Source organism: Acipenser ruthenus, chromosome 44, assembly GCF_902713425.1.
Source record: "Acipenser ruthenus chromosome 44, fAciRut3.2 maternal haplotype, whole genome shotgun sequence".
In the NCBI taxonomy this organism is placed as follows: Eukaryota; Metazoa; Chordata; class Actinopteri; order Acipenseriformes; family Acipenseridae; genus Acipenser; species Acipenser ruthenus.
The window spans coordinates 5870641-5887740 of record NC_081232.1 but is presented as its reverse complement, the minus strand read 5'-3'; the positions used below and the strand labels follow the sequence as shown (position 1 = coordinate 5887740).

Here is a 17100-nt window from a genome sequence, read left to right as displayed (position 1 = left end):
AAAATTTCCTTTTGTCCTCCACACATTTCAATTGTAAAATGTAATGCCTGCAGCACTTGATATTCCCAGGTGGTCTCCCATCCAAGTACTAACCAAGCCCAACATTGCTTAGCTTCGGAGATCAGACGAGATCAGGCTTATTCAAGGTGGTGTGGCCGCAGGCGATTGCATTTCTGCTTTCATGACTTTTATGTTTAGTGAGCTGGGGGTGATTCCTCCAAAATTTCCTTTTGTCCTCCACACATTTCAATTGTAAAATGTAATGCCTGCAGCACTTGATATTCCCAGGTGGTCTCCCATCCAAGTACTAACCAAGCCCAACATTGCTTAGCTTCGGAGATCAGACGAGATCAGGCTAATTCAAGGTGGTGTGGCCGCAGGCGATTGCTGTTCTGCTTTCATGACTTTTATGTTTAGTGAGCTGGGGGTGATTCCTCCAAAATTTCCTTTTGTCCTCCACACATTTCAATTGTAAAATGTAATTACTAAAATGTAATGCCTGCAGCACTTGATATTCCCAGGTGGTCTCCCATCCAAGTACTAACCAAGCCCAACATTGCTTAGCTTCTGAGATCAGACGAGATCAGGCTTATTCAAGGTGGTGTGGCCGCAGGCGATTGCATTTCTGCTTTCATGACTTTTATGTTTAGTGAGCAGGGGGTGATTCCTCCAAAATTTCCTTTTGTCCTCCACACATTTCAATTGTAAAATGTAATGCCTGCAGCACTTGATATTCCCAGGTGGTCTCCCATCCAAGTACTAACCAAGAACAACATTGCTTAGCTTCTGAGATCAGACGAGATCAGGCTTATTCAAGGTGGTGTGGCCGCAGGCGATTGCATTTCTGCTTTCATGACTTTTATGTTTAGTGAGCTGGGGGTGATTCCTCCAAAATTTCCTTTTGTCCTCCACACATTTCAATTGTAAAATGTAATTACAAAAATGTAATGCCTGCAGCACTTGATATTCCCAGGTGGTCTCCCATCCAAGAACTAACCAAGCCCAACATTGCTTAGCTTCTGAGATCAGACGAGATCAGGCTTATTCAAGGTGGTGTGGCCGCAGGCGATTGCATTTCTGCTTTCATGACTTTTATGTTTAGTGAGCTGGGGGTGATTCCTCCAAAATTTCCTTTTGTCCTCCACACATTTCAATTGTAAAATGTAATTACAAAAATGTAATGCCTGCAGCACTTGATATTCCCACGTGGTCTCCCATCCAAGTACTAACCAAGCCCAACATTGCTTAGCTTCTGAGATCAGACGAGATCAGGCTTATTCAAGGTGGTGTGGCCGCAGGCGATTGCATTTCTGCTTTCATGACTTTTATGTTTAGTGAGCTGGGGGTGATTCCTCCAAAATTTCCTTTTGTCCTCCACACATTTCAATTGTAAAATGTAATGCCTGCAGCACTTGATATTCCCAGGTGGTCTCCCATCCAAGTACTAACCAAGCCCAACATTGCTTAGCTTCTGAGATCAGACGAGATCAGGCTTATTCAAGGTGGTGTGGCCGCAGGCGATTGCATTTCTGCTTTCATGACTTTTATGTTTAGTGAGCTGGGGGTGATTCCTCCAAAATTTCCTTTTGTCCTCCACACATTTCAATTGTAAAATGTAATTACAAAAATGTAATGCCTGCAGCACTTGATATTCCCAGGTGGTCTCCCATCCAAGTACTAACCAAGCCCAACATTGCTTAGCTTCTGAGATCAGACGAGATCAGGCTTATTCAAGGTGGTGTGGCCGCAGGCGATTGCATTTCTGCTTTCATGACTTTTATGTTTAGTGAGCTGGGGGTGATTCCTCCAAAATTTCCTTTTGTCCTCCACACATTTCAATTGTAAAATGTAATGCCTGCAGCACTTGATATTCCCAGGTGGTCTCCCATCCAAGTACTAACCAAGCCCAACATTGCTTAGCTTCTGAGATCAGACGAGATCAGGCTTATTCAAGGTGGTGTGGCCGCAGGCGATTGCATTTCTGCTTTCATGACTTTTATGTTTAGTGAGCTGGGGGTGATTCCTCCAAAATTTCCTTTTGTCCTCCACACATTTCAATTGTAAAATGTAATTACTAAAATGTAATGCCTGCAGCACTTGATATTCCCAGGTGGTCTCCCATCCAAGTACTAACCAAGCCCAACATTGCTTAGCTTCTGAGATCAGACGAGATCAGGCTTATTCAAGGTGGTGTGGCCGCAGGCGATTGCATTTCTGCTTTCATGACTTTTATGTTTAGTGAGCTGGGGGTGATTCCTCCAAAATTTCCTTTTGTCCTCCACACATTTCAATTGTAAAATGTAATTACTAAAATGTAATGCCTGCAGCACTTGATATTCCCAGGTGGTCTCCCATCCAAGTACTAACCAAGCCCAACATTGCTTAGCTTCTGAGATCAGACGAGATCAGGCTTATTCAAGGTGGTGTGGCCGCAGGCGATTGCATTTCTGCTTTCATGACTTTTATGTTTAGTGAGCTGGGGGTGATTCCTCCAAAATTTCCTTTTGTCCTCCACACATTTCAATTGTAAAATGTAATTACTAAAATGTAATGCCTGCAGCACTTGATAGTCCCAGGTGGTCTCCCATCCAAGTACTAACCAAGCCCAACATTGCTTAGCTTCTGAGATCAGACGAGATCAGGCTTATTCAAGGTGGTGTGGCCTCAGGCGATTGCATTTCTGCTTTCATGACTTTTATGTTTAGTGAGCTGGGGGTGATTCCTCCAAAATTTCCTTTTGTCCTCCACACATTTCAATTGTAAAATGTAATTACAAAAATGTAATGCCTGCAGCACTTGATATTACCAGGTGGTCTCCCATCCAAGTACTAACCAAGCCCAACATTGCTTAGCTTCTGAGATCAGACGAGATCAGGCTTATTCAAGGTGGTGTGGCCGCAGGCGATTGCATTTCTGCTTTCATGACTTTTATGTTTAGTGAGCTGGGGGTGATTCCTCCAAAATTTCCTTTTGTCCTCCACACATTTCAATTGTAAAATGTAATGCCTGCAGCACTTGATATTCCCAGGTGGTCTCCCATCCAAGTACTAACCAAGCCCAACATTGCTTAGCTTCTGAGATCAGACGAGATCAGGCGAGATCAGGCTTATTCAAGGTGGTGTGGCCGCAGGCGATTGCATTTCTGCTTTCATGACTTTTATGTTTAGTGAGCTGGGGGTGATTCCTCCAAAATTTCCTTTTGTCCTCCACACATTTCAATTGTAAAATGTAATTACAGAAATGTAATGCCTGCAGCACTTGATATTCCCAGGTGGTCTCCCATCCAAGTACTAACCAAGCCCAACATTGCTTAGCTTCTGAGATCAGACGAGATCAGGCTTATTCAAGGTGGTGTGGCCGCAGGCGATTGCATTTCTGCTTTCATGACTTTTATGTTTAGTGAGCTGGGGGTGATTCCTCCAAAATTTCCTTTTGTCCTCCACACATTTCAATTGTAAAATGTAATTACTAAAATGTAATGCCTGCAGCACTTGATATTCCCAGGTGGTCTCCCATCCAAGTACTAACCAAGCCCAACATTGCTTAGCTTCTGAGATCAGACGAGATCAGGCTTATTCAAGGTGGTGTGGCCGCAGGCGATTGCATTTCTGCTTTCATGACTTTTATGTTTAGTGAGCTGGGGGTGATTCCTCCAAAATTTCCTTTTGTCCTCCACACATTTCAATTGTAAAATGTAATTACAAAAATGTAATGCCTGCAGCACTTGATATTCCCAGGTGGTCTCCCATCCAAGTACTAACCAAGCCCAACACTGCTTAGCTTCTGAGATCAGACGAGATCAGGCTTATTCAAGGTGGTGTGGCCGCAGGCGATTGCATTTCTGCTTTCATGACTTTTATGTTTAGTGAGCTGGGGGTGATTCCTCCAAAATTTCCTTTTGTCCTCCACACATTTCAATTGTAAAATGTAATTACAAAAATGTAATGCCTGCAGCACTTGATATTCCCAGGTGGTCTCCCATCCAAGTACTAACCAAGCCCAACATTGCTTAGCTTCTGAGATCAGACGAGATCAGGCTTATTCAAGGTGGTGTGGCCGCAGGCGATTGCATTTCTGCTTTCATGACTTTTATGTTTAGTGAGCTGGGGGTGATTCCTCCAAAATTTCCTTTTGTCCTCCACACATTTCAATTGTAAAATGTAATGCCTGCAGCACTTGATATTCCCAGGTGGTCTCCCATCCAAGTACTAACCAAGCCCAACATTGCTTAGCTTCTGAGATCAGACGAGATCAGGCTTATTCAAGGTGGTGTGGCCGCAGGCGATTGCATTTCTGCTTTCATGACTTTTATGTTTAGTGAGCTGGGGGTGATTCCTCCAAAATTTCCTTTTGTCCTCCACACATTTCAATTGTAAAATGTAATTACAAAAATGTAATGCCTGCAGCACTTGATATTCCCAGGTGGTCTCCCATCCAAGTACTAACCAAGCCCAACATTGCTTAGCTTCTGAGATCAGACGAGATCAGGCTTATTCAAGGTGGTGTGGCCGCAGGCGATTGCATTTCTGCTTTCATGACTTTTATGTTTAGTGAGCTGGGGGGTGATTCCTCCAAAATTTCCTTTTGTCCTCCACACATTTCAATTGTAAAATGTAATTACTAAAATGTAATGCCTGCAGCACTTGATATTCCCAGGTGGTCTCCCATCCAAGTACTAACCAAGCCCAACATTGCTTAGCTTCTGAGATCAGACGAGATCAGGCTTATTCAAGGTGGTGTGGCCGCAGGCGATTGCATTTCTGCTTTCATGACTTTTATGTTTAGTGAGCTGGGGGGTGATTCCTCCAAAATTTCCTTTTGTCCTCCACACATTTCAATTGTAAAATGTAATTACAAAAATGTAATGCCTGCAGCACTTGATATTCCCAGGTGGTCTCCCATCCAAGTACTAACCAAGCCCAACATTGCTTAGCTTCTGAGATCAGACGAGATCAGGCTTATTCAAGGTGGTGTGGCCGCAGGCGATTGCATTTCTGCTTTCATGACTTTTATGTTTAGTGAACTGGGGGTGATTCCTCCAAAACTTCCTTTTGTCCTCCACACATTTCAATTGTAAAATGTAATGCCTGCAGCACTTGATATTCCCAGGTGGTCTCCCATCCAAGTACTAACCAAGCCCAACATTGCTTAGCTTCTGAGATCAGACGAGATCAGGCTTATTCAAGGTGGTGTGGCCGCAGGCGATTGCATTTCTGCTTTCATGACTTTTATGTTTAGTGAGCTGGGGGTGATTCCTCCAAAATTTCCTTTTGTCCTCCACACATTTCAATTGTAAAATGTAATTACAAAAATGTAATGCCTGCAGCACTTGATATTCCCACGTGGTCTCCCATCCAAGTACTAACCAAGCCCAACATTGCTTAGGTTCTGAGATCAGACGAGATCAGGCTTATTCAAGGTGGTGTGGCCGCAGGCGATTGTATTTCTGCTTTCATGACTTTTATGTTTAGTGAGCTGGGGGTGATTCCTCCAAAATTTCCTTTTGTCCTCCACACATTTCAATTGTAAAATGTAATTACAAAAATGTAATGCCTGCAGCACTTGATATTCCCAGGTGGTCTCCCATCCAAGTACTAACCAAGCCCAACATTGCTTAGCTTCTGAGATCAGACGAGATCAGGCTTATTCAAGGTGGTGTGGCCGCAGGCGATTGCATTTCTGCTTTCATGACTTTTATGTTTAGTGAGCTGGGGGTGATTCCTCCAAAATTTCCTTTTGTCCTCCACACATTTCAATTGTAAAATGTAATTACAAAAATGTAATGCCTGCAGCACTTGATATTCCCAGGTGGTCTCCCATCCAAGTACTAACCAAGCCCAACATTGCTTAGCTTCTGAGATCAGACGAGATCAGGCTTATTCAAGGTGGTGAGGCCGCAGGCGATTGCATTTCTGCTTTCATGACTTTTATGTTTAGTGAGCTGGGGGTGATTCCTCCAAAATTTCCTTTTGTCGTCCACACATTTCAATTGTAAAATGTAATTACAAAAATGTAATGCCTGCAGCACTTGATATTCCCAGGTGGTCTCCCATCCAAGTACTAACCAAGCCCAACATTGCTTAGCTTCTGAGATCAGACGAGATCAGGCTTATTCAAGGTGGTGTGGCCGCAGGCGATTGCATTTCTGCTTTCATGACTTTTATGTTTAGTGAGCTGGGGGTGATTCCTCCAAAATTTCCTTTTGTCCTCCACACATTTCTATTGTAAAATGTAATGCCTGCAGCACTTGATATTCCCAGGTGGTCTCCCATCCAAGTACTAACCAAGCCCAACATTGCTTAGCTTCTGAGATCAGACGAGATCAGGCTTATTCAAGGTGGTGTGGCCGCAGGCGATTGCATTTCTGCTTTCATGACTTTTATGTTTAGTGAGCTGGGGGTGATTCCTCCAAAATTTCCTTTTGTCCTCCACACATTTCAATTGTAAAATGTAATGCCTGCAGCACTTGATATTCCCAGGTGGTCTCCCATCCAAGTACTAACCAAGCCCAACATTGCTTAGCTTCTGAGATCAGACGAGATCAGGCTTATTCAAGGTGGTGTGGCCACAGGCGATTGCATTTCTGCTTTCATGACTTTTATGTTTAGTGAGCTGGGGGTGATTCCTCCAAAATGTCCTTTTGTCCTCCACACATTTCAATTGTAAAATGTAATTACTAAAATGTAATGCCTGCAGCACTTGATATTCCCAGGTGGTCTCCCATCCAAGTACTAACCAAGCCCAACATTGCTTAGCTTCTGAGATCAGACGAGATCAGGCTTATTCAAGGTGGTGTGGCCGCAGGCGATTGCATTTCTGCTTTCATGACTTTTATGTTTAGTGAGCTGGGGGTGATTCCTCCAAAATTTCCTTTTGTCCTCCACACATTTCAATTGTAAAATGTAATTATAAAAATGTAATGCCTGCAGCACTTGATATTCCCAGGTGGTCTCCCATCCAAGTACTAACCAAGCCCAACATTGCTTAGCTTCTGAGATCAGACGAGATCAGGCTTATTCAAGGTGGTGTGGCCGCAGGCGATTGCATTTCTGCTTTCATGACTTTTATGTTTAGTGAGCTGGGGGTGATTCCTCCAAAATTTCCTTTTGTCCTCCACACATTTCAATTGTAAAATGTAATTACAAAAATGTAATGCCTGCAGCACTTGATATTCCCAGGTGGTCTCCCATCCAAGTACTAACCAAGCCCAACATTGCTTAGCTTCTGAGATCAGACAAGATCAGGCTTATTCAAGGTGGTGTGGCCGCAGGCGATTGCATTTCTGCTTTCATGACTTTTATGTTTAGTGAGCTGGGGGTGATTCCTCCAAAATTTCCTTTTTTCCTCCACACATTTCAATTGTAAAATGTAATTACAAAAATGTAATGCCTGCAGCACTTGATATTCCCAGGTGGTCTCCCATCCAAGTAATAACCAAGCCCAACATTGCTTAGCTTCTGAGATCAGGCTTATTCAAGGTGGTGTGGCCGCAGGCGATTGCATTTCTGCTTTCATGACTTTTATGTTTAGTGAGCTGGGGGTGATTCCTCCAAAATTTCCTTTTGTCCTCCACACATTTCAATTGTAAAATGTAATGCCTGCAGCACTTGATATTCCCAGGTGGTCTCCCATCCAAGTACTAACCAAGCCCAACATTGCTTAGCTTCTGAGATCAGACGAGATCAGGCTTATTCAAGGTGGTGTGGCCGCAGGCGATTGCATTTCTGCTTTCATGACTTTTATGTTTAGTGAGCTGGGGGTGATTCCTCCAAAATTTCCTTTTGTCCTCCACACATTTCAATTGTAAAATGTAATGCCTGCAGCACTTGATATTCCCAGGTGGTCTCCCATCCAAGTACTAACCAAGCCCAACATTGCTTAGCTTCGGAGATCAGACGAGATCAGGCTTATTCAAGGTGGTGTGGCCGCAGGCGATTGCATTTCTGCTTTCATGACTTTTATGTTTAGTGAGCTGGGGGTGATTCCTCCAAAATTTCCTTTTGTCCTCCACACATTTCAAATGTAAAATGTAATGCCTGCAGCACTTGATATTCCCAGGTGGTCTCCCATCCAAGTACTAACCAAGCCCAACATTGCTTAGCTTCTGAGATCAGACGAGATCAGGCTTATTCAAGGTGGTGTGGCCGCAGGCGATTGCATTTCTGCTTTCATGACTTTTATGTTTAGTGAGCTGGGGGTGATTCCTCCAAAATTTCCTTTTGTCCTCCACACATTTCAATTGTAAAATGTAATGCCTGCAGCACTTGATATTCCCAGGTGGTCTCCCATCCAAGTACTAACCAAGCCCAACATTGCTTAGCTTCTGAGATCAGACGAGATCAGGCTTATTCAAGGTGGTGTGGCCGCAGGCGATTGCATTTCTGCTTTCATGACTTTTATGTTTAGTGAGCTGGGGGTGATTCCTCCAAAATTTCCTTTTGTCCTCCACACATTTCAATTGTAAAATGTAATGCCTGCAGCACTTGATATTCCCAGGTGGTCTCCCATCCAAGTACTAACCAAGCCCAACATTGCTTAGCTTCTGAGATCAGACGAGATCAGGCTTATTCAAGGTGGTGTGGCCGCAGGCGATTGCATTTCTGCTTTCATGACTTTTATGTTTAGTGAGCTGGGGGTGATTCCTCCAAAATTTCCTTTTGTCCTCCACACATTTCAATTGTAAAATGTAATTACAAAAATGTAATGCCTGCAGCACTTGATATTCCCAGGTGGTCTCCCATCCAAGTACTAACCAAGCCCAACATTGCTTAGCTTCTGAGATCAGACGAGATCAAGCTTATTCAAGGTGGTGTGGCCGCAGGCGATTGCATTTCTGCTTTCATGACTTTTATGTTTAGTGAGCTGGGGGTGATTCCTCCAAAATTTCCTTTTGTCCTCCACACATTTCAATTGTAAAATGTAATGCCTGCAGCACTTGATATTCCCAGGTGGTCTCCCATCCAAGTACTAACCAAGCCCAACATTGCTTAGCTTCTGAGATCAGACGAGATCAGGCTTATTCAAGGTGGTGTGGCCGCAGGCGATTGCATTTCTGCTTTCATGACTTTTATGTTTAGTGAGCTGGGGGTGATTCCTCCAAAATTTCCTTTTGTCCTCCACACATTTCAATTGTAAAATGTAATGCCTGCAGCACTTGATATTCCCAGGTGGTCTCCCATCCAAGTACTAACCAAGCCCAACATTGCTTAGCTTCTGAGATCAGACGAGATCAGGCTTATTCAAGGTGGTGTGGCCGCAGGCGATTGCATTTCTGCTTTCATGACTTTTATGTTTAGTGAGCTGGGGGTGATTCCTCCAAAATTTCCTTTTGTCCTCCACACATTTCAATTGTAAAATGAAATGCCTGCAGCACTTGATATTCCCAGGTGGTCTCCCATCCAAGTACTAACCAAGCCCAACATTGCTTAGCTTCTGAGATCAGACGAGATCAGGCTTATTCAAGGTGGTGTGGCCGCAGGCGATTGCATTTCTGCTTTCATGACTTTTATGTTTAGTGAGCTGGGGGTGATTCCTCCAAAATTTCCTTTTGTCCTCCACACATTTCAATTGTAAAATGTAATGCCTGCAGCACTTGATATTCCCAGGTGGTCTCCCATCCAAGTACTAACCAAGCCCAACATTGCTTAGCTTCTGAGATCAGACGAGATCAGGCTTATTCAAGGTGGTGTGGCCGCAGGCGATTGCATTTCTGCTTTCATGACTTTTATGTTTAGTGAGCTGGGGGTGATTCCTCCAAAATTTCCTTTTGTCCTCCACACATTTCAATTGTAAAATGTAATGCCTGCAGCACTTGATATTCCCAGGTGGTCTCCCATCCAAGTATTAACCAAGCCCAACATTGCTTAGCTTCTGAGATCAGACTTATCCAAGGTGGTGTGGCCGCAGGCGATTGCATTTCAGTTTCATTACTTTTATGTTTAGTGAGCTGGGGGTGATTCCTCCAAAATTTCCTTTTGTCCTCCACACATTTCAATTGTAAAATGTAATGCCTGCAGCACTTGATATTCCCAGGTGGTCTCCCATCCAAGTACTAACCAAGCCCAACATTGCTTAGCTTCTGATATCAGACGAGATCAGGCTTATTCAAGGTGGTGTGGCCGCAGGCGATTGCATTTCTGCTTTCATGACTTTTATGTTTAGTGAGCTGGGGGTGATTCCTCCAAAATTTCCTTTTGTCCTCCACACATTTCAATTGTAAAATGTAATTCCTAAAATGTAATGCCTGCAGCACTTGATATTCCCAGGTGGTCTCCCATCCAAGTACTAACCAAGCCCAACATTGCTTAGCTTCTGAGATCAGACGAGATCAGGCTTATTCAAGGTGGTGTGGCCGCAGGCGATTGCATTTCTGCTTTCATGACTTTTATGTTTAGTGAGCTGGGGGTGATTCCTCCAAAATTTCCTTTTGTCCTCCACACATTTCAATTGTAAAATGTAATGCCTGCAGCACTTGATATTCCCAGGTGGTCTCCCATCCAAGTACTAACCAAGCCCAACATTGCTTAGCTTCTGAGATCAGACGAGATCAGGCTTATTCAAGGTGGTGTGGCCGCAGGCGATTGCATTTCTGCTTTCATGACTTTTATGTTTAGTGAGCTGGGGGTGATTCCTCCAAAATTTCCTTTTGTCCTCCACACATTTCAATTGTAAAATGTAATGCCTGCAGCACTTGATATTCCCAGGTGGTCTCCCATCCAAGTACTAACCAAGCCCAACATTGCTTAGCTTCTGAGATCAGACGAGCTCAGGCTTATTCAAGGTGGTGTGGCCGCAGGCGATTGCATTTCTGCTTTCATGACTTTTATGTTTAGTGAGCTGGGGGTGATTCCTCCAAAATTTCCTTTTGTCCTCCACACATTTCTATTGTAAAATGTAATGCCTGCAGCACTTGATATTCCCAGGTGGTCTCCCATCCAAGTACTAACCAAGCCCAACATTGCTTAGCTTCTGAGATCAGACGAGATCAGGCTTATTCAAGGTGGTGTGGCCGCAGGCGATTGCATTTCTGCTTTCATGACTTTTATGTTTAGTGAGCTGGGGGTGATTCCTCCAAAATTTCCTTTTGTCCTCCACACATTTCAATTGTAAAATGTAATTACAAAAATGTAATGCCTGCAGCACTTGATATTCCCAGGTGGTCTCCCATCCAAGTACTAACCAAGCCCAACATTGCTTAGCTTCTGAGATCAGACGAGATCAGGCTTATTCAAGGTGGTGTGGCCGCAGGCGATTGCATTTCTGCTTTCATGACTTTTATGTTTAGTGAGCTGGGGGTGATTCCTCCAAAATTTCCTTTTGTCCTCCACACATTTCAATTGTAAAATGTAATTACAAAAATGTAATGCCTGCAGCACTTGATATTCCCAGGTGGTCTCCCATCCAAGTACTAACCAAGCCCAACATTGCTTAGCTTCTGAGATCAGACGAGATCAGGCTTATTCAAGGTGGTGTGGCCGCAGGCGATTGCATTTCTGCTTTCATGACTTTTATGTTTAGTGAGCTGGGGGTGATTCCTCCAAAATTTCCTTTTGTCCTCCACACATTTCAATTGTAAAATGTAATTACAAAAATGTAATGCCTGCAGCACTTGATATTCCCAGGTGGTCTCCCATCCAAGTACTAACCAAGCCCAACATTGCTTAGCTTCTGAGATCAGGCGAGATCAGGCTTATTCAAGGTGGTGTGGCCGCAGGCGATTGCATTTCTGCTTTCATGACTTTTATGTTTAGTGAGCTGGGGGTGATTCCTCCAAAATTTCCTTTTGTCCTCCACACATTTCAATTGTAAAATGTAATGCCTGCAGCACTTGATATTCCCAGGTGGTCTCCCATCCAAGTACTAACCAAGCCCAACATTGCTTAGCTTCTGAGATTAGACGAGATCAGGCTTATTCAAGGTGGTGTGGCCGCAGGCAATTGCATTTCTGCTTTCATGACTTTTATGTTTAGTGAGCTGGGGGTGATTCCTCCAAAATTTCCTTTTGTCCTCCACACATTTCAATTGTAAAATGTAATGCCTGCAGCACTTGATATTCCCAGGTGGTCTCCCATCCAAGTACTAACCAAGCCCAACGTTGCTTAGCTTCTGAGATTAGACGAGATCAGGCTTATTCAAGGTGGTGTGGCCGCAGGCGATTGCATTTCTGCTTTCATGACTTTTATGTTTAGTGAGCTGGGGGTGATTCCTCCAAAATTTCCTTTTGTCCTCCACACATTTCAATTGTAAAATGTAATTACTAAAATGTAATGCCTGCAGCACTTGATATTCCCAGGTGGTCTCCCATCCAAGTACTAACCAAGCCCAACATTGCTTAGCTTCTGAGATCAGACGAGATCAGGCTTATTCAAGGTGGTGTGGCCGCAGGCGATTGCATTTCTGCTTTCATGACTTTTATGTTTAGTGAGCTGGGGGTGATTCCTCCAAAATTTCCTTTTGTCCTCCACACATTTCAATTGTAAAATGTAATTACAAAAATGTAATGCCTGCAGCACTTGATATTCCCAGGTGGTCTCCCATCCAAGTACTAACCAAGCCCAACATTGCTTAGCTTCTGAGATCAGACGAGATCAGGCTTATTCAAGGTGGTGTGGCCGCAGGCGATTGCATTTCTGCTTTCATGACTTTTATGTTTAGTGAGCTGGGGGTGATTCCTCCAAAATTTCCTTTTGTCCTCCACACATTTCAATTGTAAAATGTAATGCCTGCAGCACTTGATATTCCCAGGTGGTCTCCCATCCAAGTACTAACCAAGCCCAACATTGCTTAGCTTCTGAGATCAGACGAGATCAGGCTTATTCAAGGTGGTGTGGCCGCAGGCGATTGCATTTCTGCTTTCATGACTTTTATGTTTAGTGAGCTGGGGGTGATTCCTCCAAAATTTCCTTTTGTCCTCCACACATTTCAATTGTAAAATGTAATTACTAAAATGTAATGCCTGCAGCACTTGATATTCCCAGGTGGTCTCCCATCCAAGTACTAACCAAGCCCAACATTGCTTAGCTTCTGAGATCAGACGAGATCAGGCTTATTCAAGGTGGTGTGGCCGCAGGCGATTGCATTTCTGCTTTCATGACTTTTATGTTTAGTGAGCTGGGGGTGATTCCTCCAAAATTTCCTTTTGTCCTCCACACATTTCAATTGTAAAATGTAATGCCTGCAGCACTTGATATTCCCAGGTGGTCTCCCATCCAAGTACTAACCAAGCCCAACATTGCTTAGCTTCTGAGATCAGACGAGATCAGGCTTATTCAAGGTGGTGTGGCCACAGGCGATGGCATTTCTGCTTTCATGACTTTTATGTTTAGTGAGCTGGGGGTGATTCCTCCAAAATTTCCTTTTGTCCTCCACACATTTCTATTGTAAAATGTAATGCCTGCAGCACTTGATATTCCCAGGTGGTCTCCCATCCAAGTACTAACCAAGCCCAACATTGCTTAGCTTCTGAGATCAGACGAGATCAGGCTTATTCAAGGTGGTGTGGCCGCAGGCGATTGCATTTCTGCTTTCATGACTTTTATGTTTAGTGAGCTGGGGGTGATTCCTTCAAAATTTCCTTTTGGATGGGAGACCACCTGGGAATATCAAGTGCTGCAGGCATTACATTTTTGTAATTACATTTTACAATTGAAATGTGTGGAGGACAAAAGGAAATTTTGGAGGAATCACCCCCAGCTCACTAAACATAAAAGTCATGAAAGCAGAAATGCACACATTTCAATTGTAAAATGTAATTACTAAAATGTAATGCCTGCAGCACTTGATATTCCCAGGTGGTCTCCCATCCAAGTACTAACCAAGCCCAACATTGCTTAGCTTCTGAGATCAGACGAGATCAGGCTTATTCAAGGTGGTGTGGCCGCAGGCGATTGCATTTCTGCTTTCATGACTTTTATGTTTAGTGAGCTGGGGGTGATTCCTCCAAAATTTCCTTTTGTCCTCCACACATTTCAATTGTAAAATGTAATGCCTGCAGCACTTGATATTCCCAGGTGGTCTCCCATCCAAGTACTAACCAAGCCCAACATTGCTTAGCTTCTGAGATCAGACGAGATCAGGCTTATTCAAGGTGGTGTGGCCGCAGGCGATGGCATTTCTGCTTTCATGACTTTTATGTTTAGTGAGCTGGGGGTGATTCCTCCAAAATTTCCTTTTGTCCTCCACACATTTCTATTGTAAAATGTAATGCCTGCAGCACTTGATATTCCCAGGTGGTCTCCCATCCAAGTACTAACCAAGCCCAACATTGCTTAGCTTCTGAGATCAGACGAGATCAGGCTTATTCAAGGTGGTGTGGCCGCAGGCGATTGCATTTCTGCTTTCATGACTTTTATGTTTAGTGAGCTGGGGGTGATTCCTCCAAAATTTCCTTTTGTCCTCCACACATTTCAATTGTAAAATGTAATTACAAAAATGTAATGCCTGCAGCACTTGATATTCCCAGGTGGTCTCCCATCCAAGTACTAACCAAGCCCAACATTGCTTAGCTTCTGAGATCAGGCTTATTCAAGGTGGTGTGGCCGCAGGCGATTGCATTTCTGCTTTCATGACTTTTATGTTTAGTGAGCTGGGGGTGATTCCTCCAAAATTTCCTTTTGTCCTCCACACATTTCAATTGTAAAATGTAATTACTAAAATGTAATGCCTGCAGCACTTGATATTCCCAGGTGGTCTCCCATCCAAGTACTAACCAAGCCCAACATTGCTTAGCTTCTGAGATCAGACGAGATCAGGCTTATTCAAGGTGGTGTGGCCGCAGGCGATTGCATTTCTGCTTTCATGACTTTTATGTTTAGTGAGCTGGGGGTGATTCCTCCAAAATTTCCTTTTGTCCTCCACACATTTCTATTGTAAAATGTAATGCCTGCAGCACTTGATATTCCCAGGTGGTCTCCCATCCAAGTACTAACCAAGCCCAACATTGCTTAGCTTCTGAGATCAGACGAGATCAGGCTTATTCAAGGTGGTGTGGCCGCAGGCGATTGCATTTCTGCTTTCATGACTTTTATGTTTAGTGAGCTGGGGGTGATTCCTCCAAAATTTCCTTTTGTCCTCCACACATTTCAATTGTAAAATGTAATTACTAAAATGTAATGCCTGCAGCACTTGATATTCCCAGGTGGTCTCCCATCCAAGTACTAACCAAGCCCAACATTGCTTAGCTTCGGAGATCAGACGAGATCAGGCTTATTCAAGGTGGTGTGGCCGCAGGCGATTGCATTTCTGCTTTCATGACTTTTATGTTTAGTGAGCTGGGGGTGATTCCTCCAAAATTTCCTTTTGTCCTCCACACATTTCAATTGTAAAATGTAATGCCTGCAGCACTTGATATTCCCAGGTGGTCTCCCATCCAAGTACTAACCAAGCCCAACATTGCTTAGCTTCTGAGATCAGACGAGATCAGGCTTATTCAAGGTGGTGTGGCCACAGGCGATGGCATTTCTGCTTTCATGACTTTTATGTTTAGTGAGCTGGGGGTGATTCCTCCAAAATTTCCTTTTGTCCTCCACACATTTCAATTGTAAAATGTAATGCCTGCAGCACTTGATATTCCCAGGTGGTCTCCCATCCAAGTACTAACCAAGCCCAACATTGCTTAGCTTCTGAGATCAGACGAGATCAGGCTTATTCAAGGTGGTGTGGCCGCAGGCGATTGCATTTCTGCTTTCATGACTTTTATGTTTAGTGAGCTGGGGGTGATTCCTCCAAAATTTCCTTTTGTCCTCCACACATTTCAATTGTAAAATGTAATGCCTGCAGCACTTGATATTCCCAGGTGGTCTCCCATCCAAGTACTAACCAAGCCCAACATTGCTTAGCTTCTGAGATCAGACGAGATCAGGCTTATTCAAGGTGGTGTGGCCGCAGGCAATTGCATTTCTGCTTTCATGACTTTTATGTTTAGTGAGCTGGGGGTGATTCCTCCAAAATTTCCTTTTGTCCTCCAAACATTTCAATTGTAAAATGTAATGCCTGCAGCACTTGATATTCCCAGGTGGTCTCCCATCCAAGTACTAACCAAGCCCAACATTGCTTAGCTTCTGAGATCAGACGAGATCAGGCTTATTCAAGGTGGTGTGGCCGCAGGCGATTGCATTTCTGCTTTCATGACTTTTATGTTTAGTGAGCTGGGGGTGATTCCTCCAAAATTTCCTTTTGTCCTCCACACATTTCAATTGTAAAATGTAATGCCTGCAGCACTTGATATTCCCAGGTGGTCTCCCATCCAAGTACTAACCAAGCCCAACATTGCTTAGCTTCTAAGATCAGACGAGATCAGGCTTATTCAAGGTGGTGTGGCCGCAGGCAATTGCATTCCTGCTTTCATGACTTTTATGTTTAGTGAGCTGGGGGTGATTCCTCCAAAATTTCCTTTTGTCCTCCACACATTTCAATTGTAAAATGTAATGCCTGCAGCACTTGATATTCCCAGGTGGTCTCCCATCCAAGTACTAACCAAGCCCAACATTGCTTAGCTTCTGAGATCAGACGAGATCAGGCTTATTCAAGGTGGTGTGGCCGCAGGCGATTGCATTTCTGCTTTCATGACTTTTATGTTTAGTGAGCTGGGGGTGATTCCTCCAAAATTTCCTTTTGTCCTCCACACATTTCAATTGTAAAATGTAATTACTAAAATGTAATGCCTGCAGCACTTGATATTCCCAGGTGGTCTCCCATCCAAGTACTAACCAAGCCCAACATTGCTTAGCTTCTGAGATCAGACGAGATCAGGCGAGATCAGGCTTATTCAAGGTGGTGTGGCCGCAGGCGATTGCATTTCTGCTTTCATGACTTTTATGTTTAGTGAGCTGGGGGTGATTCCTCCAAAATTTCCTTTTGTCCTCCACACATTTCAATTGTAAAATGTAATGCCTGCAGCACTTGATATTCCCAGGTGGTCTCCCATCCAAGTACTAACCAAGCCCAACATTGCTTAGCTTCTGAGATCAGATGAGATCAGGCTTATTCAAGGTGGTGTGGCCGCAGGCGATTGCATTTCTGCTTTCATGACTTTTATGTTTAGTGAGCTGGGGGTGATTCCTCCAAAATTTCCTTTTGTCCTCCACACATTTCAATTGTAAA

At 43.7% G+C, this 17100-nt stretch overlaps 68 non-coding genes and 7 pseudogenes across 68 annotated transcripts; all 75 read right to left on the bottom strand.

The window, feature by feature from the left end:
- Positions 1–44: 44 nt before the first annotated feature.
- LOC131711804 (5S ribosomal RNA) lies at positions 45–163 on the bottom strand. Its single transcript, XR_009313692.1, has one exon. It is a non-coding gene; the product is annotated as a 5S ribosomal RNA (ribosomal RNA).
- A 100-nt stretch (positions 164–263) lies between these two features.
- On the bottom strand, positions 264–382 carry LOC131712759 (5S ribosomal RNA). The gene has a single exon (XR_009314648.1). It is a non-coding gene; the product is annotated as a 5S ribosomal RNA (ribosomal RNA).
- A 114-nt stretch (positions 383–496) lies between these two features.
- On the bottom strand, positions 497–615 carry LOC131720448 (5S ribosomal RNA). The gene has a single exon (XR_009319345.1). It is a non-coding gene; the product is annotated as a 5S ribosomal RNA (ribosomal RNA).
- Positions 616–715: 100 nt separating this feature from the next.
- LOC131713700 (5S ribosomal RNA) lies at positions 716–834 on the bottom strand (annotated as a pseudogene).
- Positions 835–948: 114 nt separating this feature from the next.
- Positions 949–1067, bottom strand: LOC131712122 (5S ribosomal RNA). The gene has a single exon (XR_009314011.1). It is a non-coding gene; the product is annotated as a 5S ribosomal RNA (ribosomal RNA).
- Positions 1068–1181: 114 nt separating this feature from the next.
- LOC131720797 (5S ribosomal RNA) lies at positions 1182–1300 on the bottom strand. The gene has a single exon (XR_009319694.1). It is a non-coding gene; the product is annotated as a 5S ribosomal RNA (ribosomal RNA).
- Positions 1301–1400: 100 nt separating this feature from the next.
- Positions 1401–1519, bottom strand: LOC131720446 (5S ribosomal RNA). Its single transcript, XR_009319343.1, has one exon. It is a non-coding gene; the product is annotated as a 5S ribosomal RNA (ribosomal RNA).
- Positions 1520–1633: 114 nt separating this feature from the next.
- Positions 1634–1752, bottom strand: LOC131720445 (5S ribosomal RNA). The gene has a single exon (XR_009319342.1). It is a non-coding gene; the product is annotated as a 5S ribosomal RNA (ribosomal RNA).
- A 100-nt stretch (positions 1753–1852) lies between these two features.
- LOC131720444 (5S ribosomal RNA) lies at positions 1853–1971 on the bottom strand. The gene has a single exon (XR_009319341.1). It is a non-coding gene; the product is annotated as a 5S ribosomal RNA (ribosomal RNA).
- A 114-nt stretch (positions 1972–2085) lies between these two features.
- Positions 2086–2204, bottom strand: LOC131720443 (5S ribosomal RNA). The gene has a single exon (XR_009319340.1). It is a non-coding gene; the product is annotated as a 5S ribosomal RNA (ribosomal RNA).
- A 114-nt stretch (positions 2205–2318) lies between these two features.
- Positions 2319–2437, bottom strand: LOC131720442 (5S ribosomal RNA). Its single transcript, XR_009319339.1, has one exon. It is a non-coding gene; the product is annotated as a 5S ribosomal RNA (ribosomal RNA).
- Positions 2438–2551: 114 nt separating this feature from the next.
- LOC131714026 (5S ribosomal RNA) lies at positions 2552–2670 on the bottom strand (annotated as a pseudogene).
- A 114-nt stretch (positions 2671–2784) lies between these two features.
- Positions 2785–2903, bottom strand: LOC131712611 (5S ribosomal RNA). Its single transcript, XR_009314502.1, has one exon. It is a non-coding gene; the product is annotated as a 5S ribosomal RNA (ribosomal RNA).
- Positions 2904–3003: 100 nt separating this feature from the next.
- On the bottom strand, positions 3004–3132 carry LOC131713354 (5S ribosomal RNA; annotated as a pseudogene).
- Positions 3133–3246: 114 nt separating this feature from the next.
- Positions 3247–3365, bottom strand: LOC131720440 (5S ribosomal RNA). Its single transcript, XR_009319337.1, has one exon. It is a non-coding gene; the product is annotated as a 5S ribosomal RNA (ribosomal RNA).
- Positions 3366–3479: 114 nt separating this feature from the next.
- LOC131720439 (5S ribosomal RNA) lies at positions 3480–3598 on the bottom strand. Its single transcript, XR_009319336.1, has one exon. It is a non-coding gene; the product is annotated as a 5S ribosomal RNA (ribosomal RNA).
- Positions 3599–3712: 114 nt separating this feature from the next.
- Positions 3713–3831, bottom strand: LOC131710072 (5S ribosomal RNA). The gene has a single exon (XR_009311942.1). It is a non-coding gene; the product is annotated as a 5S ribosomal RNA (ribosomal RNA).
- A 114-nt stretch (positions 3832–3945) lies between these two features.
- LOC131720438 (5S ribosomal RNA) lies at positions 3946–4064 on the bottom strand. Its single transcript, XR_009319335.1, has one exon. It is a non-coding gene; the product is annotated as a 5S ribosomal RNA (ribosomal RNA).
- A 100-nt stretch (positions 4065–4164) lies between these two features.
- Positions 4165–4283, bottom strand: LOC131720437 (5S ribosomal RNA). The gene has a single exon (XR_009319334.1). It is a non-coding gene; the product is annotated as a 5S ribosomal RNA (ribosomal RNA).
- A 114-nt stretch (positions 4284–4397) lies between these two features.
- LOC131720436 (5S ribosomal RNA) lies at positions 4398–4516 on the bottom strand. Its single transcript, XR_009319333.1, has one exon. It is a non-coding gene; the product is annotated as a 5S ribosomal RNA (ribosomal RNA).
- Positions 4517–4631: 115 nt separating this feature from the next.
- On the bottom strand, positions 4632–4750 carry LOC131720434 (5S ribosomal RNA). Its single transcript, XR_009319331.1, has one exon. It is a non-coding gene; the product is annotated as a 5S ribosomal RNA (ribosomal RNA).
- Positions 4751–4865: 115 nt separating this feature from the next.
- LOC131720433 (5S ribosomal RNA) lies at positions 4866–4984 on the bottom strand. The gene has a single exon (XR_009319330.1). It is a non-coding gene; the product is annotated as a 5S ribosomal RNA (ribosomal RNA).
- A 100-nt stretch (positions 4985–5084) lies between these two features.
- LOC131720432 (5S ribosomal RNA) lies at positions 5085–5203 on the bottom strand. Its single transcript, XR_009319329.1, has one exon. It is a non-coding gene; the product is annotated as a 5S ribosomal RNA (ribosomal RNA).
- Positions 5204–5317: 114 nt separating this feature from the next.
- LOC131710284 (5S ribosomal RNA) lies at positions 5318–5436 on the bottom strand. The gene has a single exon (XR_009312156.1). It is a non-coding gene; the product is annotated as a 5S ribosomal RNA (ribosomal RNA).
- Positions 5437–5550: 114 nt separating this feature from the next.
- Positions 5551–5669, bottom strand: LOC131720431 (5S ribosomal RNA). The gene has a single exon (XR_009319328.1). It is a non-coding gene; the product is annotated as a 5S ribosomal RNA (ribosomal RNA).
- Positions 5670–5783: 114 nt separating this feature from the next.
- On the bottom strand, positions 5784–5902 carry LOC131710959 (5S ribosomal RNA). Its single transcript, XR_009312841.1, has one exon. It is a non-coding gene; the product is annotated as a 5S ribosomal RNA (ribosomal RNA).
- A 114-nt stretch (positions 5903–6016) lies between these two features.
- LOC131720430 (5S ribosomal RNA) lies at positions 6017–6135 on the bottom strand. The gene has a single exon (XR_009319327.1). It is a non-coding gene; the product is annotated as a 5S ribosomal RNA (ribosomal RNA).
- A 100-nt stretch (positions 6136–6235) lies between these two features.
- On the bottom strand, positions 6236–6354 carry LOC131720429 (5S ribosomal RNA). The gene has a single exon (XR_009319326.1). It is a non-coding gene; the product is annotated as a 5S ribosomal RNA (ribosomal RNA).
- Positions 6355–6454: 100 nt separating this feature from the next.
- On the bottom strand, positions 6455–6573 carry LOC131710174 (5S ribosomal RNA). Its single transcript, XR_009312043.1, has one exon. It is a non-coding gene; the product is annotated as a 5S ribosomal RNA (ribosomal RNA).
- A 114-nt stretch (positions 6574–6687) lies between these two features.
- Positions 6688–6806, bottom strand: LOC131720428 (5S ribosomal RNA). The gene has a single exon (XR_009319325.1). It is a non-coding gene; the product is annotated as a 5S ribosomal RNA (ribosomal RNA).
- A 114-nt stretch (positions 6807–6920) lies between these two features.
- LOC131720427 (5S ribosomal RNA) lies at positions 6921–7039 on the bottom strand. The gene has a single exon (XR_009319324.1). It is a non-coding gene; the product is annotated as a 5S ribosomal RNA (ribosomal RNA).
- A 114-nt stretch (positions 7040–7153) lies between these two features.
- On the bottom strand, positions 7154–7272 carry LOC131711882 (5S ribosomal RNA). Its single transcript, XR_009313771.1, has one exon. It is a non-coding gene; the product is annotated as a 5S ribosomal RNA (ribosomal RNA).
- Positions 7273–7386: 114 nt separating this feature from the next.
- On the bottom strand, positions 7387–7495 carry LOC131716063 (5S ribosomal RNA; annotated as a pseudogene).
- A 100-nt stretch (positions 7496–7595) lies between these two features.
- LOC131720426 (5S ribosomal RNA) lies at positions 7596–7714 on the bottom strand. The gene has a single exon (XR_009319323.1). It is a non-coding gene; the product is annotated as a 5S ribosomal RNA (ribosomal RNA).
- Positions 7715–7814: 100 nt separating this feature from the next.
- Positions 7815–7933, bottom strand: LOC131711802 (5S ribosomal RNA). The gene has a single exon (XR_009313690.1). It is a non-coding gene; the product is annotated as a 5S ribosomal RNA (ribosomal RNA).
- Positions 7934–8033: 100 nt separating this feature from the next.
- Positions 8034–8152, bottom strand: LOC131720425 (5S ribosomal RNA). Its single transcript, XR_009319322.1, has one exon. It is a non-coding gene; the product is annotated as a 5S ribosomal RNA (ribosomal RNA).
- Positions 8153–8252: 100 nt separating this feature from the next.
- On the bottom strand, positions 8253–8371 carry LOC131720423 (5S ribosomal RNA). The gene has a single exon (XR_009319320.1). It is a non-coding gene; the product is annotated as a 5S ribosomal RNA (ribosomal RNA).
- Positions 8372–8471: 100 nt separating this feature from the next.
- LOC131720422 (5S ribosomal RNA) lies at positions 8472–8590 on the bottom strand. Its single transcript, XR_009319319.1, has one exon. It is a non-coding gene; the product is annotated as a 5S ribosomal RNA (ribosomal RNA).
- Positions 8591–8704: 114 nt separating this feature from the next.
- LOC131710505 (5S ribosomal RNA) lies at positions 8705–8823 on the bottom strand. Its single transcript, XR_009312377.1, has one exon. It is a non-coding gene; the product is annotated as a 5S ribosomal RNA (ribosomal RNA).
- Positions 8824–8923: 100 nt separating this feature from the next.
- On the bottom strand, positions 8924–9042 carry LOC131720421 (5S ribosomal RNA). Its single transcript, XR_009319318.1, has one exon. It is a non-coding gene; the product is annotated as a 5S ribosomal RNA (ribosomal RNA).
- A 100-nt stretch (positions 9043–9142) lies between these two features.
- On the bottom strand, positions 9143–9261 carry LOC131720420 (5S ribosomal RNA). The gene has a single exon (XR_009319317.1). It is a non-coding gene; the product is annotated as a 5S ribosomal RNA (ribosomal RNA).
- Positions 9262–9361: 100 nt separating this feature from the next.
- Positions 9362–9480, bottom strand: LOC131720419 (5S ribosomal RNA). Its single transcript, XR_009319316.1, has one exon. It is a non-coding gene; the product is annotated as a 5S ribosomal RNA (ribosomal RNA).
- Positions 9481–9580: 100 nt separating this feature from the next.
- LOC131720418 (5S ribosomal RNA) lies at positions 9581–9699 on the bottom strand. The gene has a single exon (XR_009319315.1). It is a non-coding gene; the product is annotated as a 5S ribosomal RNA (ribosomal RNA).
- A 100-nt stretch (positions 9700–9799) lies between these two features.
- LOC131716323 (5S ribosomal RNA) lies at positions 9800–9908 on the bottom strand (annotated as a pseudogene).
- A 99-nt stretch (positions 9909–10007) lies between these two features.
- LOC131711995 (5S ribosomal RNA) lies at positions 10008–10126 on the bottom strand. Its single transcript, XR_009313884.1, has one exon. It is a non-coding gene; the product is annotated as a 5S ribosomal RNA (ribosomal RNA).
- A 114-nt stretch (positions 10127–10240) lies between these two features.
- LOC131720417 (5S ribosomal RNA) lies at positions 10241–10359 on the bottom strand. The gene has a single exon (XR_009319314.1). It is a non-coding gene; the product is annotated as a 5S ribosomal RNA (ribosomal RNA).
- Positions 10360–10459: 100 nt separating this feature from the next.
- LOC131720416 (5S ribosomal RNA) lies at positions 10460–10578 on the bottom strand. Its single transcript, XR_009319313.1, has one exon. It is a non-coding gene; the product is annotated as a 5S ribosomal RNA (ribosomal RNA).
- Positions 10579–10678: 100 nt separating this feature from the next.
- Positions 10679–10797, bottom strand: LOC131712131 (5S ribosomal RNA). The gene has a single exon (XR_009314020.1). It is a non-coding gene; the product is annotated as a 5S ribosomal RNA (ribosomal RNA).
- A 100-nt stretch (positions 10798–10897) lies between these two features.
- Positions 10898–11016, bottom strand: LOC131720415 (5S ribosomal RNA). The gene has a single exon (XR_009319312.1). It is a non-coding gene; the product is annotated as a 5S ribosomal RNA (ribosomal RNA).
- Positions 11017–11130: 114 nt separating this feature from the next.
- LOC131720414 (5S ribosomal RNA) lies at positions 11131–11249 on the bottom strand. The gene has a single exon (XR_009319311.1). It is a non-coding gene; the product is annotated as a 5S ribosomal RNA (ribosomal RNA).
- Positions 11250–11363: 114 nt separating this feature from the next.
- Positions 11364–11482, bottom strand: LOC131720412 (5S ribosomal RNA). The gene has a single exon (XR_009319309.1). It is a non-coding gene; the product is annotated as a 5S ribosomal RNA (ribosomal RNA).
- A 114-nt stretch (positions 11483–11596) lies between these two features.
- On the bottom strand, positions 11597–11715 carry LOC131711637 (5S ribosomal RNA). Its single transcript, XR_009313523.1, has one exon. It is a non-coding gene; the product is annotated as a 5S ribosomal RNA (ribosomal RNA).
- Positions 11716–11815: 100 nt separating this feature from the next.
- On the bottom strand, positions 11816–11934 carry LOC131712423 (5S ribosomal RNA). Its single transcript, XR_009314316.1, has one exon. It is a non-coding gene; the product is annotated as a 5S ribosomal RNA (ribosomal RNA).
- A 100-nt stretch (positions 11935–12034) lies between these two features.
- Positions 12035–12153, bottom strand: LOC131712565 (5S ribosomal RNA). Its single transcript, XR_009314456.1, has one exon. It is a non-coding gene; the product is annotated as a 5S ribosomal RNA (ribosomal RNA).
- A 114-nt stretch (positions 12154–12267) lies between these two features.
- On the bottom strand, positions 12268–12386 carry LOC131720411 (5S ribosomal RNA). Its single transcript, XR_009319308.1, has one exon. It is a non-coding gene; the product is annotated as a 5S ribosomal RNA (ribosomal RNA).
- A 114-nt stretch (positions 12387–12500) lies between these two features.
- On the bottom strand, positions 12501–12619 carry LOC131720410 (5S ribosomal RNA). The gene has a single exon (XR_009319307.1). It is a non-coding gene; the product is annotated as a 5S ribosomal RNA (ribosomal RNA).
- A 100-nt stretch (positions 12620–12719) lies between these two features.
- LOC131720409 (5S ribosomal RNA) lies at positions 12720–12838 on the bottom strand. Its single transcript, XR_009319306.1, has one exon. It is a non-coding gene; the product is annotated as a 5S ribosomal RNA (ribosomal RNA).
- A 114-nt stretch (positions 12839–12952) lies between these two features.
- On the bottom strand, positions 12953–13071 carry LOC131720408 (5S ribosomal RNA). Its single transcript, XR_009319305.1, has one exon. It is a non-coding gene; the product is annotated as a 5S ribosomal RNA (ribosomal RNA).
- A 100-nt stretch (positions 13072–13171) lies between these two features.
- On the bottom strand, positions 13172–13290 carry LOC131710173 (5S ribosomal RNA). Its single transcript, XR_009312042.1, has one exon. It is a non-coding gene; the product is annotated as a 5S ribosomal RNA (ribosomal RNA).
- Positions 13291–13390: 100 nt separating this feature from the next.
- On the bottom strand, positions 13391–13509 carry LOC131720407 (5S ribosomal RNA). The gene has a single exon (XR_009319304.1). It is a non-coding gene; the product is annotated as a 5S ribosomal RNA (ribosomal RNA).
- A 256-nt stretch (positions 13510–13765) lies between these two features.
- On the bottom strand, positions 13766–13884 carry LOC131720406 (5S ribosomal RNA). Its single transcript, XR_009319303.1, has one exon. It is a non-coding gene; the product is annotated as a 5S ribosomal RNA (ribosomal RNA).
- A 100-nt stretch (positions 13885–13984) lies between these two features.
- LOC131720405 (5S ribosomal RNA) lies at positions 13985–14103 on the bottom strand. The gene has a single exon (XR_009319302.1). It is a non-coding gene; the product is annotated as a 5S ribosomal RNA (ribosomal RNA).
- Positions 14104–14203: 100 nt separating this feature from the next.
- LOC131720404 (5S ribosomal RNA) lies at positions 14204–14322 on the bottom strand. The gene has a single exon (XR_009319301.1). It is a non-coding gene; the product is annotated as a 5S ribosomal RNA (ribosomal RNA).
- A 114-nt stretch (positions 14323–14436) lies between these two features.
- LOC131715236 (5S ribosomal RNA) lies at positions 14437–14545 on the bottom strand (annotated as a pseudogene).
- A 114-nt stretch (positions 14546–14659) lies between these two features.
- On the bottom strand, positions 14660–14778 carry LOC131720403 (5S ribosomal RNA). Its single transcript, XR_009319300.1, has one exon. It is a non-coding gene; the product is annotated as a 5S ribosomal RNA (ribosomal RNA).
- Positions 14779–14878: 100 nt separating this feature from the next.
- On the bottom strand, positions 14879–14997 carry LOC131720401 (5S ribosomal RNA). Its single transcript, XR_009319298.1, has one exon. It is a non-coding gene; the product is annotated as a 5S ribosomal RNA (ribosomal RNA).
- Positions 14998–15111: 114 nt separating this feature from the next.
- On the bottom strand, positions 15112–15230 carry LOC131711801 (5S ribosomal RNA). Its single transcript, XR_009313689.1, has one exon. It is a non-coding gene; the product is annotated as a 5S ribosomal RNA (ribosomal RNA).
- A 100-nt stretch (positions 15231–15330) lies between these two features.
- On the bottom strand, positions 15331–15449 carry LOC131710172 (5S ribosomal RNA). The gene has a single exon (XR_009312041.1). It is a non-coding gene; the product is annotated as a 5S ribosomal RNA (ribosomal RNA).
- Positions 15450–15549: 100 nt separating this feature from the next.
- LOC131720400 (5S ribosomal RNA) lies at positions 15550–15668 on the bottom strand. The gene has a single exon (XR_009319297.1). It is a non-coding gene; the product is annotated as a 5S ribosomal RNA (ribosomal RNA).
- Positions 15669–15768: 100 nt separating this feature from the next.
- LOC131720399 (5S ribosomal RNA) lies at positions 15769–15887 on the bottom strand. Its single transcript, XR_009319296.1, has one exon. It is a non-coding gene; the product is annotated as a 5S ribosomal RNA (ribosomal RNA).
- A 100-nt stretch (positions 15888–15987) lies between these two features.
- LOC131720398 (5S ribosomal RNA) lies at positions 15988–16106 on the bottom strand. Its single transcript, XR_009319295.1, has one exon. It is a non-coding gene; the product is annotated as a 5S ribosomal RNA (ribosomal RNA).
- A 100-nt stretch (positions 16107–16206) lies between these two features.
- LOC131711314 (5S ribosomal RNA) lies at positions 16207–16325 on the bottom strand. Its single transcript, XR_009313198.1, has one exon. It is a non-coding gene; the product is annotated as a 5S ribosomal RNA (ribosomal RNA).
- Positions 16326–16425: 100 nt separating this feature from the next.
- On the bottom strand, positions 16426–16544 carry LOC131720397 (5S ribosomal RNA). The gene has a single exon (XR_009319294.1). It is a non-coding gene; the product is annotated as a 5S ribosomal RNA (ribosomal RNA).
- A 114-nt stretch (positions 16545–16658) lies between these two features.
- LOC131713353 (5S ribosomal RNA) lies at positions 16659–16787 on the bottom strand (annotated as a pseudogene).
- A 100-nt stretch (positions 16788–16887) lies between these two features.
- LOC131718034 (5S ribosomal RNA) lies at positions 16888–17006 on the bottom strand. Its single transcript, XR_009316928.1, has one exon. It is a non-coding gene; the product is annotated as a 5S ribosomal RNA (ribosomal RNA).
- Between the last annotated feature and the right edge of the window lie 94 nt (positions 17007–17100).